Raw genomic sequence first — 14,537 nt, forward strand, 5'->3', positions numbered from 1 at the left:
GCAAAAACCAACAAATATACATACAGACAGATCCACAATAATAATGGGAGAATTTAACACATCTTTCTGAATATCTAGCAGAACAAATAGACAATAAGTCAGTAGGAATACAGAAGATTCAAACAACACAATCAGCAACTATAACCTAATGGACACAAACAGAATACTAAGCTCACAAATACTAGCAGTGTATCTTCTTTTCAAGAACACAAGGAAGTTTCAAAAATCAACTATATGCTGAGCCATAAAGCAAGTCTTGGCAAATAATAAATATCTGAAATTGTACAAAATATAATCTCTAACCACATTATGATTAAGCTTGAAATTAATAATAGAAATAAGATTAGAAAATGCTCATGTATTTGAAAACTCAGGAATATTTCTATATTACCCACGGGAAATCAAAGGAAATTTAAGCATATTTTAATTAAATGTTAACAAAAATATTGTATATTGAAACTCATAGGATAAAGTTAAAGCTATGTTTAGATGATTATTTCTAATTTTACTTGGCGTGCCTCAGTGGTTCAGTCCATTAAACGGCTGACTCTTGATTTCAGCTCACGTCATGATCTCAGGGTCATGAGATCAAGCCCCGAGTCAGGCTCTGCGCTGAGTGTGGAGCCTGCTTAAGATTCTCTCTCTCCCTCTCGCTCTGCCTCTCCCCCAACTCGTTAAATAAACAAATAAATATATACATAATTTTACTTGCTTATATTAGATTGTAAGAAAGGTTTAAAATCAATGAACTAAACCACCATCTCAAGAAATTAGAAAAAGTACAGAAAATTGAACCCAAAGGAAAAAGAGAAGAAAGATAAATGTAGAATTTCATGAACTAGAAAATAAATATGCAAGAGGAAATATCAACAAAACCAAAAGTTGGATTCTTTGGAAAGAGTAATAAAATTGATTTTAAAAAACCCCAAAACCTCAACAAGACTGAGTAAGGGGGAAAAGAAAGAAAAGATCAACATAATCACTGTCAGGCATGGTAAGGAGACATCACAACAGAGCCCACCATCATTAAAAATCGTAAGAAGATATTATAAACAATGTCATGCCGTTACATTTGAAAATTTAGATAAATACTACATTCCTAAAAAAAAAAACACAATTTATCGAAATGGACACAAGAAAAAACAGGAATCTTAGCTAGTCAAATAACTCTTCGACAAATTAAATCCATAATTTAAAACCTGTCCACAGGGAAAACCCCAGGGTTGGAGATAATACTCTCAGAAATGCATACATGTATCAGTGTACAAGCACAAGAATGCTCATCACAGCCCCGTCTGTTCTAGTCTTAAACTGGGAACAACCCAAATGGCCATCAAGAGTAGAATAAAAAGACAAAATTGTGTCACATTTATAAAAGGTAATACTAATACTATCCACTGATGAAAACTTATAGACTACATCTGTACACAACAACAGGGGTGAATTTCATGGGTATCATGTTGAGTGAAAGAAGCCATGCAAGAAAGAATATATACTATAGAGTTACATTTGCATGAAGTTGTAAAAACAGGCAAAACTAGCATTTAACGTGTATTTTGCTGGTAAAACTATACAGAAAATCAAGGACATTTTACCATGGATGTCAGGATAGTGGTTACCTGTGGCAGAGAGGGAGGGATGGGAGGGAACAGAGAGAGCTTCTAGAATGCCACACAGTCTTATCTGTGGAGCTGGTAATGACACTGTGCTGACTTAGTAATAAATCACTGGGCTCCAGATCTTTGCTGTGAACGCTTTTCTGTAGGTACGTTTTATTTTACAGTTGAAGAAGTGATACAAGACAGAAAGAGAGAGAGAAAGGAGGGAAGGAGGGAGGGAGGGAAGGAGGGAAGAAGGGAAGCAAGAAGAATGTGGTGGGCCCAGAGTCTATTACAGATAAGGGAGTGGAGTGTCTTCAGCAAGAGGATTGCATGGACAGCAAACTCAAATGTCCGGAAGAATCAGGCAGGCCCTTCACGAATGACATAGACTGGGGAGGCAGGGTTGGGGAGAAGCCCATTGATCACTAGCATCTAATACTCAGTCTTGGTGCCCAGAAAGACACTCTGTTGTTGGAGAGATGGTGGCCAAGTGGAGAGCATGTACCACCTGCCAGATGGGCAGCTCCAGAGAGAGCAAAGATACAGTCCTGCCCCTCTCCCAATTTTTCAAATTGAGCTAAAAATCTGGATTTCCTGTGATCTCCTGTTTCTTAAATGTTGATAACTAAACCAAATTATATTAACGATCACTCAGGCCAAACAAACCCATTTTACATTCCAGATGCGGTCTAGGGGGGGTTGAGACCACGGGGTGAGCCTCCCAGAACTCAGTGTGGAACCAGTTAAACCCAGGGCCTGGCTTTCTCCAGCAACTCCCAGGTGCCACCAGTGAGCAGCCACGAGGCGGGGTGGAAGAAGGCTGGGTGGTACCTCACTCCAAGATCCGGAGAGCCAGAAGGTTCTCTGGGACCGTGGGCCGAGGCAAAGCCCAGAGACGTGCAGCCCCCAGGAGACCAAAGCCGAGTTAGGAGAAGTGAGGAAGTCAGAAGGAGTTTCCGAATCCAAGAGCTCCAAAAATAAACCTTTCCCTTTTCTCTTTTTTATTTTAGCTGCTCTCGGCTTACTGCCTTTTTTTATTATTATTATTCTAACAATTCTACAGGCAAGCAGGAGTGTGAAGTAAATGAGGCAACTGCAGGTTTTCGTGGAGCTGCTCTGCTCTAAATTACAGGCTCTGCTGTTAGCCCATTGGTTTCAAAGGTAGTCACGCGCACACGATGCAGTCAAGGTTTCAGACCGCAAGCCAAGGCCACGGGCAACAGCCCCGGAGCTGCATCTGCCTTGGCCCCTCATGGCTGCCTTCCAGGAGGCGCCGGAACAGCGGAAGCAGCGAGCCTCACGCCTGAGGAGTGGTCAGCAGTTGGGAACAGCTGCAGGGAGGAGGGCCGGTGAGCAAATACCAGAATTTGGGAAATAAAGCTTTGGCTGAACAAAGTTCATTGTTGTCTTCCAAGAAAGCAGAGCCTGGTCGAACCACCCCAGAGAACAGGGCAAGGAGCAGTACGCTGACTGTTGGCTTGTCAACTTCCAAAGCCCCAGTATGCTTGGCCACCCAAGGGCTAGCGTGCTTCCCCTCGGGGCAAGCGGAAGCTCAGGGTAAAAGGGGAAAGATGGACGGGCGGTCCAAGCAAGACCAGACTACAGAAACGGGGAGCAAGATGAAAGCCAAAACAACAAAAGGCTTTTTATCCTGGCCATGTGCTGTACAAATTTAAATCAATCTCCCAGGAATTGTTCCATCTTGAACCTTCAGAGCTGTTCAATCCTGCAGGTACCTACCTTCTAAAGTAGCGAGTTCTCCTTTCCTAGTGGGAGCTTAGCTAGGCTTTCACGGAAATACTATTCAGAGGAGGAGAGGTTGGTCTAGATAACTTCTGATTCTCAGAACCGTAAATTAGCAGAACTGGATAATCCTGACAAATGATAGCCCTTCTGAGGACACACATGTCCCTCTTTGGAAAGCACTTAGACAAATCAGATTGTTTGCAAATAAGTCTGATTATCTGCAAATTAGCTGATTGAAGTTCTCAGGTATGAAGCAGGGCTTATTTTAAGAAATGAAGTTAATTTAGATAATAGTTTTACTGAAAAGCAATGAGTTCAAAAACAAGTGGAAATAAGACAGCTTTTTTTTTTTAACTCGTACATTTTTCAAATCGTTTCCGCTGGACCATCTATTAAGAAAGGTTCTTTGTAAATGAATTAAATGTTCTTGGGAGTCATTATTACTTCCAACTCAATAGAAGTATTACTATTTGTCTAATAGCCCATTAATTCCCATGCTTTACATGTTTGGACTCCTACGACACCCAGCCTTGCAGCTTGAGCCTCATAGGTGCTCAACAGATGTTTGTTGAATGAATCATTTGCAAAGACAAAGCACGTAAAGTGTCTACTTCTGCAGGTTGGTGATAGTAATAGCATTTTGACCCCTTACCCCGTGCTAGTAACTAGGCCAGATAAAGGAATATATATCATAATGGTCTCTAAGATGTGGTTGCTGTGATTGTTCCCATTTCATAGATGACTCAGCAGAGACCGCTGAGCGGCGGAGCTTGAGGATTCAAGGCCAGGCCTGTCGCACCCCTGAGCGGCAGCTCTCAGCCATCATATTGAATTGAATCTGAATCCTCTGCTCCGTGTATATATGTTTCAGCAGAGTGTGTGGTGTGTTCAGCAGATGGAAACTGCAGTGTCACCATGCCCCGCGTAGACGGACTGCAGGCCCAAGAAGGCCAGCTCCCCCTCGGTGCCCACACAACCTGCCTCCCCAGCTGCTTCGGCTCGGGCCATGCAGCCTCCCCTCCCCCAGCCCCTTTGTTCTTCCCACAGCTGCTCAGCAAATTCCTTGATTTGAAATTATGATCACAGGTTGGAGTGCTACTTAAAATAATTTTGCCAAATGTTCCATCTCTCGACGTTGATGAACATAATGGATGAAAATGTAAAGAGAAAAAATTTAAGAATTCACTTTGTTGAAGACAAAAAAAGAGAAAAGAAAGAAAAAGAAATCATAGGCTGCATCCACAGCCTTCCTTTGGACACCTGAAGGATTCTCTCCCATGCTGGACCTTTGTAAGCCCTTGCCGGGAGGGGGAGAGCCAGCTGCTGTCAGGCCTGCCACAGACGGAGGGGGCAAAGGTCAGAGCGGGCGTTGGGTTTGTTTAAGCGTGAGTCCGAGGAGGACTGGGGGGGAGACCCTCGGTGTCCGATTTCCAATTTCCTGTGCGAGTCACTGATGGGCGCTCCTCCCCTGCCCCATCGGCCTTTCATGCACACGGCGCTGCAGAACAAAGATCAGCCCGAAGACACAGAAAGAACCCGAATAGGTCTTCCTTCTCTAAGAGAGATTGCTCTCTCAAGCTCTGAGGGAGGCAGGGCCCAGAGGCAGATCCCCTGTGTGTGGCACCAAGATCACAAGAGGCCGAGTGCTCAGGCTCCTGGCTTCCGCTGCTTGGTGGGGCGCTGGCCCTGGCTGCTTGGGCTGACCCATTGCTCGGGGGGACTCTCCAGGCGCCCTCAGCTCAAGGAAGCCCGGAACCCTGGAGACAGGCCATGATGAGTTCAACCAAGGGGTCTTGCAGCACACCGGATTCTGCCACTGCGGGTGGACTCCCGCTTAAGACATCTCCCTCATTTTCTGGAGGCTTCCTCTGTGCTGGAGAAGTAGGTGGGGAGGGATGAGCAAATCCGGAGCATAGAGAGGGTGGGGAGAGGCTCAAATTTTCCGGAGCCAAATAGGGCTCTCAACAAGGAGGCTCTTCCGCCAGCAGGGCCCCCCCGGCCAGGCCTGTCTGTGAGTGAGGACTCCAGAAAACCAACAGAGAACATGTTCCTCCAGGGCCACCTCCAAAGATCGTTTTGGGGGAATACACGGAGCTCCCCTTACGCTCACGAGGCCCCCAAAATGATCTTGCACACAGTGCAGAGCACTGGAAAGGGGCGACCACTTCCGCAGGGGCCTCCTCGGCCTTCAAGGCAGGGAGGCCATGGGGGTGGCAGATCCAGGATGGTTCCCAGAGCCGTCCCTTCCCAGCTGGGTGAGATCGGGGAGGGTCCTGCCCCTGGTTGAGCTTCAGCTTCCTAATCTGTTCAGCAAGCATTACTCTGTGCACTTCCCCAGGTAGCTGTGAGGGTTAAATGAACCACGCTGTGGGGAAGCAGGAGTCTTCAGAGCTATTTGGAAGAAGGCGCACCCATCTCCAGGTCAGGACGGAGGGGGGAGGAGTCTTGACATACAGGAAGGCCCTTTACTGTTGGACTACACCGCGTCCCTTCCACCCCGCTCACTCAGTCTACATCAAGAGGGGCACAGGAGGAGTGGGCGCCCGATGGAAGGAAGGCTTTTTCACTGATACTGTTTAGAATTACTGGTGCATGGCAATTAGAAATTTAAGAAGACACAAACTCTCTAGAGACAGTGCACCCCTCATGGCCACACCCAAGGCAGATCTACCCCTGCACCCCTCATCTTCTGGGTGAGCCCCCCCTTTTATTCCTGATGTTCCTATCACAGAAGGTGATCTACACCCTTGCTTACTTCTCTGCAACGGGAGCAGTCGGGAGAGAGGCTTGTTAGAACTCAAAAAAAAGGGCGCTGTCCTTCTCCCTATGCTTGGGCCCTTTGGGCAAGCAAAGAAATAACTCATCTCCAGAGACCATCACAGATGTATGAGAGGGGTCCTGGGTACCTCCTTTTTCTCCTTGGGTATTTTTTTCCCCTTGTTTGCAGATCATGGCATTTAATGAGGAAGTGCTGACCACAAAAAGGAGAGGAAGCCTTCACCCCTGACCACTCCCAGGACCCGAGTCCCTATCACTGGTGAGGTAAGAACATTCTTTTATTCTAATCCTTCAAGGGCAGCTCCATCCACGCCTGTGGCAACGAGCAGGAGAGGCACAGAGGATGAAATCACATTTTGTACCTTGGACAGGTGACTTCCTAGAGAAACTTCTGGAATGCAAAAACAGAAGTTTTATTCCACACAGTCAGAATGACTTAGCGGTACGTAATCCCAACAGCTTGTATATGAAGTATATACTACATGCCACTCCTCCATCTGGCCACACGTGTCCTTATTGAATCCTTGTAACCACCTTGAGGGAAATCACTTTTTATCCCCATTTTACAGATAAGGAAATTGAGGCCAAAGAAGTAAAGGGTTTGCCCAGGTGGCACAGGGACTGAGAGTGTCAAGACGTTAACCTGCCTGAAGCGCAGGTCAGTCTTTATTCAGTCCCACAGATCCTCCAGGGGCTCAATGGGGCCATGGACTAACCCGTTGATAATGCCTTTCAGCTAAGGATGTCAAAAACACCTCATCAAGAGAGAATGATTCCCGCCCCCCCGCCCCCTGCCACGCCTTGAAAACTTGGAAACCGAGCCTTCTAAAGCAAATGAATTTCCAAACCTGGAGTTAATGATAAAGCTGGAAGAATGCAAAGCCTCACTGTTTCCTCTCCTCTTTTATCAACATGTGACTTGGATTTTCTAGAACTAGATCCTTAGTGGTAACTTATTAAAGGGTAAATCAAAGTTTGCTTTAAGAGAAAAGTAAATACACCCAACTTTCCATATGATGCCAGACCCCGGGTCCACTTCCTGGTTCCACTGTTGACTCAGGTTGTAATCACAGAAAAGTAGCTGCACACTCAGGCCCCGGGGCAAGAACCCTGGCATCCGTGTGCCCCCTGCGGGACTGGGACCTGGGGATGCTGTCTCCAGTGGACTGTGCCTGCTTCGGAGAGGAAACCCGGACAAAAGGTGAAGACACAGGCTGCGAGGCTCCACGGGCAGGTAGCAGCAGCGGCTTGTCCTTGCGTCTCTCGGGGCAAGGAAAGGGGTCGCTGATTTGTCCCATTGCCAGTAAAAACCCTGCTGCTCTTTGGCTCTGAACTCACCCGCAATTATTGGGAGTGAGGTGGGAAGGGCTGCTCTTTTGGACCCAGATGGCAGGGAGGAGAGGAACAAAGTTGACAAGAGTAAACTTTAATCACACAGGGAGCATTTTCAAGGAACAAATAAAAATAGCCAGAAGTGGGTCAGCGCTGACACTGAAGTTAGTGACCGGAAATTGGGGCAGAGTCCTGGGTAGAGGAATAAAAGTTTTATTTTGTGAATACAAACTTACACTCTCTTTCCAATCTGATTGCCTGTTTTCCCTTTTTTGGCTTCTCCTCTCTGTCTTTTGGACACACAAGAGGCACACACACGTGCACAGAGCGAAAAAGAACAGTGTGGTGTTGAATCCTTGCTCCATCGTCTGAATCCCAAAACTCTCCTTTTTCCTGAGGCTGAAGCAAAACAATGCTTTTAGAGAACTCCCTGGAGAGGCAGGGGGGATGGAGAAATGTAATATACACTTTACCTGTCTTCCAGGTTTCTGTGATGTCAGCGCATGTTGGTTAAAGGGAAAAAGGCAACAAAGCAGAAGAAAAGCCCTGAGTGATGGGCCTGTTCCTGAGCAGGCCTGCCCCACACCAGCATCCTTGTCACTGCCCCCCGTGGCTCTGTGTCGTCCCATGTGCCATACACACAGTAGGCACACACGTGTGCCCTTAGTCACACATGCACATGACATACATGCACACGCACTCGCATGTCCAGTGCTCATGCACACACACCGTACACATACACAAAGCATTCACGCACACACACCATAGATATGCATAACACAGAAAGGGGCTCTGGTTTGCACGGTAACCTTAACATTCGGGCAGTAATTAGCTCCCTCACTTGGCAGGAACATTTCCTTGTGGCCTCGGTGGCATGACTGGGGCCGACTTATTGGGCTTACCACAAAGAGAGAGAGCAGTAAAGTCTGACATGCAAACATCCTGGGCAGATCATCAGGGCCAAGACAAGGGTATCAGGAAGATGGGTTCATTTGGTGAGACTCAGCATGTGACACTGATAATTTACTAGAACACTAAAATACACACTTCTTCCTTATGTTATCTTCTTTGAATTCACTGAAAAATAAAAGGAACCCGTGGGCTGGGCAAAATAGCATAGATAACACGTGTGTGTGTGTGTGTGTGTGTACACAAATGTACATAGACACATATGTACATATATACATGTTAAGATGTGTAACAAAGAATATAGCTATAAGGATTCTGGAAGGAATTGGGTGTGGAAGTAGCTTCCACCTGTTTGCCCTCTGTCTCCCCAGGACAGAGAGCTGGACTAACAGCATGTTCAGCCCACCAGGCTGTCCCACCTGAATCCTCTCCAGGGCAGACAGGAGAACCCCCTTCTGCAGTTTACTTTGAATGCAGAATGTTTGCAAGGCCTAGGACAGCCCACACATCTAGCCGATGGAACTTTCTGCGCTGTGGTCAGTTAGCTGTGTCACCCCGGAACGGCATCTGTTTTCATGTTTCAGAACAGGAGCATGAATACTGGGAGCTTTTACCCAATCGAGGCTCCCAGTTGGCCGGGAGAGGGTTCGGTTTCCGGAAGGACGCAGCATTTACCTGAGCTTTAAGCTCCCAGGAGGCCGAGGAGGACACAGAGAAGTTCCAGAGTGTTTTTCAAAAATCATCCGGCTTTTAAAGATCTGCTTGTTAGGAATCCAGCCTCAAAAGCAGATTAATCACAGACTCACTGAAACATGTGCAAGAATGGATGATTTTTTTTTTTTTTTTTTTAGCTTGGGGTTTTCAGGGTGGGATTTTTGAGGAGTGGGAGGGAAGCTACTCGGTCAAGATAAACTCCTTCAGAGCATGGGCAAAATTCCCTTTTCAATTACCAGTTTAAAAAAAAAAAAAATGACAAAGTCACACAAGAGAGGAAATGAAAAGGGAAATTTTTAGACTTCTCATCCGTCCAGAAAGCCCCGGGCCTGTTTCAGAAGCCGGTCAGGGTAACTGTCGGGCCTGCGGTCACCACGCTGCAATCCCAGGAGGCCTTGCGTCACCAGCCATTATATCAATAAGGAAGTACAATCACCTAACCACAAGCCAGCTTCTTTTCTGAGCCCACATGTTGCTTTAGAGGGTTTTTAAACAAGAGACTTTCCTGTTTTTGAAACCTGTGAATCCACAGGTCTTATAGGTTACTCAAATTACCTTATCGCTTGTAGCAAACCCTGGCATGAATTTCCAAACTGCTTACTCGAGCCTTCCCCTCCCCTCACTACAGACATCCATTTACTCACTGAATCCTTATTTACAGTATCGCGTTGCCAACTGCTGACACAGAAGAAAAACATACTAGTTATACATTAAGCTTTACGGTTAGAGCATCTGTGCCAGGCCCTGTCCAAACGGTATTTATTCACCGGCCCGAAGGCAGGATAACCACACCGAAGAAAACCCAACAGAAGCGGCTTTGCAGCCAGATCAGCGTTCCTTAATATGGCCGTGCTATTTTTCATGCAAACAGGGACAGGCGCGAGCAAATGTAGTGTATGAGATGATCACGATTCATGGGGAAGCGATTATATGTATCATAGGATGTGCAGCAACTCTATTGGAAAATTTGTAACACAAGCAGAAGGCATCCCAAACCACCTAATGAGGTTCCTGGAAAATAAATGTAAAAAGGCGTGGGTAGAGGACTCTCTGGGACTGTCCAATTTAATCCTTCGTGGTGTTCGAGTCAGCCTTGTTTTTCTCTTGAGCAAATAAAAAGGTTCAGATTAAAGAGTGCACTAGAGAACTGATGAACTGAAGCCACAAACAAACCTCTCTCTTTCCTGCTCCGCACAGCAGCTCGAGAGAGAGATGTGCCAAACCCAACAACTGCATTTGATAGCCATCTCCTGGTTTAACTTCGACCCTGGCCAAGGGCCACTTGGTGTTGCTCAAGCAATGCCTGCAGAATTCATCCTGAGCTCCCTTGCTAGAAGCGTCCACCCTCACGGTGCAGACCTGAAGTTAGCAGAGGTGGGGCAAGTTCTGTTTTCAGGAACTGCCCAATCGGAGCCAGGATGAACAATCGGTGAACTTTACTCTGCAGCTACAACCAGTGACCTCTAAGCTGACTTCACAGAATCCACATGGCAACCATGAATCTAGCAGACACTTATCTAACCTCACACTTTTCGGTCTTTTGGGGTTAGAATCAACACTTAGCTCATCAAAAAAACACGCATCTCCCCAAAAAGAACCTGCTCTCTGTTTGTGCACGCTGGTATGTTATCTTATTTTGTTTTTCTGTATTCCAATCCATCTGCTAGCACTGAAATGTTGAGATGGTCACTGTAAGGCCATGACGCTGTGATTTTTACGCTTGAGGGAAGGTTCTTTCCAAATATTAAAGATTCTCTCTTACGACATGGTAAGTGAGAATGAGGTGACATCAAAAAGTGTCAGAAGTAACTCTCTCAAAGACGGTGACTGGCCTGTGGCATAGCACAGTGCATTCATGGGGGGGAAATACAATAAAATACAAGAATTCCAGAGAATTCCAGACTTCCCACACAGCCTGGGTAGATACTTTTAATTTTAATCCTCTCTGGCAAATAATCTACAATGTTTGTATGGAAAGAATCCTATTCTTCAAAAATGTTTAAAAATAATAAGTTTTCTTTCCTCTGGAAAAACCATTACTTCAAAACGAGTAATTTTTTTAGAGGCGGAGAGGAGCAGAGGCAGAGGGAGAGGGAGAGAGAGAATCTTAAGCAGGCTCCACGCCCAGTGCGGAACCTGACACGGGGCTCGATCTCATGACCCTGAGATCATGACCTGAGCCGAAACCAAGAGTCAGACGCTTAACCGACTGAGCCACCCAGGTGCCCCCAAAACTAACATAAACTTTGAAGAGTTTTCTGATCCCTTTGGACTGTGGATATTTAGGACACTTAGACCCAAACACTCTCGCCTGACGTTGGCTGAGCCTGCTGGACAGTTGCCCAACCACCCTCTCATTTTGGCTGTGCAGACCACAGCTCTGTGCACTCTCTCCAGGGGAGAAGCATTGCCCAATGAAGCAATGTTGCCTCTCCCCTTTTGCACCACCACTGACACCCCAACCCCAGCCCCGTACTGCCAGGCCTGCTTCCAGAACTGCATGTCCCCTGCGATCCTGTGCCTTCCAGCTCAGATGCCAACAAGGGCACTAGGTGATAGGTACTTTTGACAAAGGACCCTGCAGCAAGTCTTCCCATCATTTACAGAAGTTCTCTGGAGCCGTTACCAACCCCATCCACTCAGCCCAACAAAGCACAGAGGAAAATAACACGTACGGGGCAAATATGAGAAGTCACCTTACATTTGTGTCTATTAAAAGATCCTCATATTATCAAGTGCTCACTCAATTTCTTTATTTTAAATAACAAAATACCCTGAAAGGATATTCCATCAGTGCTAGTCTGGGATGATCATGGAGGCTGCCTGGAAGAATGATTTGGTTTCGTTTTTGTTTGCTTTTGTTGGTTTTTTTTTAAAGATTTTATTTATTTATTTGACAGAGAGAGACACAGCGAGAGAGGGAACACAAGCAGGGGGAGCGGGAGAGGGAGAAGCAGGTTTCCCGCCGAGCAGGGAGCCCGATGCGGGGCTCGATCCCAGGACCCCGACATCATGACCCGAGCCGAAGGCAGACGCTTAACGACTGAGCCACCCAGGCGCCCCTCATTTTTGTTTTTTAATAAAAAATATTTCAGGGGCACCTGGGTGCCTCAGTTGGTTAAGCGTCTGCCTTCGGCTCAGGTCATGATCCCGGGGTCCTGGGATCGAGTCCCGCATCGGGCTTTCTGCTCAGCAAGGAGCCTGCCTATTCTCTCCCTCTGCCTGCCTCTCTGCCTACTTGTGATCTCTCTCTCTGTCAAATAAATAAATAAAATCTTAAAAAAGGAAAAGATATATATTTCAAAGTTTTTCTAGTTATTCCTGCAAGTATTAGATACTGTCAGCAAGTCTTTTTAAAGCTTATTGGAGGGTGCCTGGGTGGCTCAGTTGGTTAAACGACTGCCTTTGGCTCAGGTCATGATCCTGGAGTCCCTGGATCGAGTCCCGCATCAGGCTCCCTGCTCAGCAGGGAGTCTGCTTCTCCCTCTGACCCTCCCCCCCTCATGTGCTCTCTCTCTCTCATTCTCTCTCTCTCAAATAAATAAACAAAATCTTTTAAAAAAAATAAAAGAGGTTTAATTACAAAAATTTTCAAACACATCCAAAGAGCATATAGTAAAATGAAGTTCCATATGCCCTTCACCCGGATTAATAACAACCTAGATTTTTCCAAATTTGCTCCACTTGTTCCTTTTTTGTCTTTTGCCTTTTTCTCTTTGCTGACCTTTTTTTTTTAAAGATTTTATTTGTCAGTATTGTCTACACCCAAGTGGGGCTCGAACCTACAACCCCGAGATCAAGAGTCTCATGGTCCACCTACTGAGCCAGCCAGGTGTCCCTCTTTGCTGAACTATCTTAAAGAAAATCCCAGACCTCATGTCATTTCACCCTTTCGTATGTTAGTATGCATCGTTAAAATGCATGAACATTTCCTTATGTAGCCCCAACCTCATTAAAATCACATTTAAAAGCAGTACAAGGAGAAGTTAGCTTTATGGAGATCACAAATAGTGCATGGATATTGAGCTTGAGCTAACATTTCCAGTGACAACAACACACAGACTCAAAAAGTACTAAATCCCAAAGAAACTCGAGCAGCATCAGGATGGTGTGTTCTGGAAGACTGAGTCAGATCTCTCAGAAAGGGGCTCGAGGGACGACAAAGATAGGTGATGATTAAGAGTCTGAATAATAAGTAAAAAAAAAAACGACAACATTTCTAAATAAGTATGTGTGTATAATTTTTATATGCATGTAATTAACTCAAATTTTGTAACTAGAAACATGACTACTTCACTTGCATCGTTAAAAGCGTATACATTCGGGGCGCCTGCGTGGCTCAGATGGTTAAGCGTCTGCCTTCGGCTCGGGTCATGATCCCAGGGTTCTGGGATCGAGTCCCGCATCGGGCTCCCTGCTAGGCAGGGAGCCTGCTTCTCCCTCTGCCTCTGCCTCTCTCTCTCTCTCTGACTTTCATGAATAAATAAATAAAACATTTAAAAAAAAAATTATAAAAAAAAAAAAAGCGTATACATTCAAGCTGACCAAGAAAAACACACAGACACGCACAAGACTTCTGTAACCTGCTCATTGGGAAATGGGGCATGGCCTCATATTTGGAGTTGCAAATACGGGATCTTCAACCCATTGCCTACCAGCCCCTGTCAAGCCTAGCCTTCTTATCAAGAGCATTTCTTAAGTATCTACTAGATTCCAAGCACTCTGTCAAGCCCTGAGTACATATGCCCCTTATGTGTATACCAGCCCTCTGAGAGAAGACCAACTGTCCCTTCAATTTTGCCGGGCAAAAGCTGAGCCTTCAAGAAAGTGAGTTATTGTCCCGAGGAGATAAAGATGGAATGTACGTCCCACTTATTCTGATCCACACTGCTGACTCTGCAAGCTCTTTTCTCTCTCCCTTTCCCCAAGGAGTCACCATGGATCCACCCTGAAGCTGTGGAAACATCGAGGTTTCTATTATACACTCGAATGAAGAAGAACCAGAAAGCTGGGAGGAGGGTTGAGTGCCTGCATGATTCACGGCATAGCCATGCCTTCATTTTGTGATCACTGACTCGTTTCTGGCTATAACGGTCTGGTGATAAACAGTAGATGACACAACCCAATGGTGTAAATCCACTAAGACAACAAAATGAGCCAAAGCGTTTGCATACCTGGTTGGCTGCCTGGGGGCAGCTGGATGGACTCAAGCCTCAATGGTACTCTCATTGCTCATCTCCCTTGATAGGACATCTTCCTATTCAGAGTCCCTAACCCCCTGTGTTAGTTCTTCTCTGCCACCTCTTCTGGTATTAACTTCCAGGTAAGATGAGGAAAAGAAACGCCACTGAGGCAGCCCTGCTCAGGCACATGGTCAGGCACACACAGGTGTGTGCTGGACCTACAAGCCAAACAAAGACTCAGAGCTCCTTGTTTAGCGTCATCCCAGAACTGTGG

At 46.1% G+C, this 14,537-nt stretch overlaps 1 protein-coding gene across 3 annotated transcripts in view; it reads right to left on the minus strand.

Annotated features, from left to right (window-relative positions):
• Positions 1–14,537, minus strand: part of TOMM20 (translocase of outer mitochondrial membrane 20) — a 289,783-nt gene that overhangs the window by 131,359 nt on the left and 143,887 nt on the right. The window contains exon 7 of one of the 3 annotated variants that reach the window (XR_014146344.1): positions 12,728–13,264. The exons of the other annotated variants lie outside the window; for them this stretch is intronic. The gene's annotated coding sequence lies outside the window, so the exon portion shown is untranslated. Of the gene's footprint in view, positions 1–12,727; positions 13,265–14,537 lie in introns of those variants that run through there. 3 annotated transcript variants of the gene reach the window in all.

The sequence above is a fragment of the Leptonychotes weddellii genome, chromosome 6, assembly GCF_054177405.1.
Source record: "Leptonychotes weddellii isolate Sample4059 chromosome 6, ASM5417740v2, whole genome shotgun sequence".
Classification (NCBI taxonomy): domain Eukaryota; kingdom Metazoa; phylum Chordata; class Mammalia; order Carnivora; family Phocidae; genus Leptonychotes; species Leptonychotes weddellii.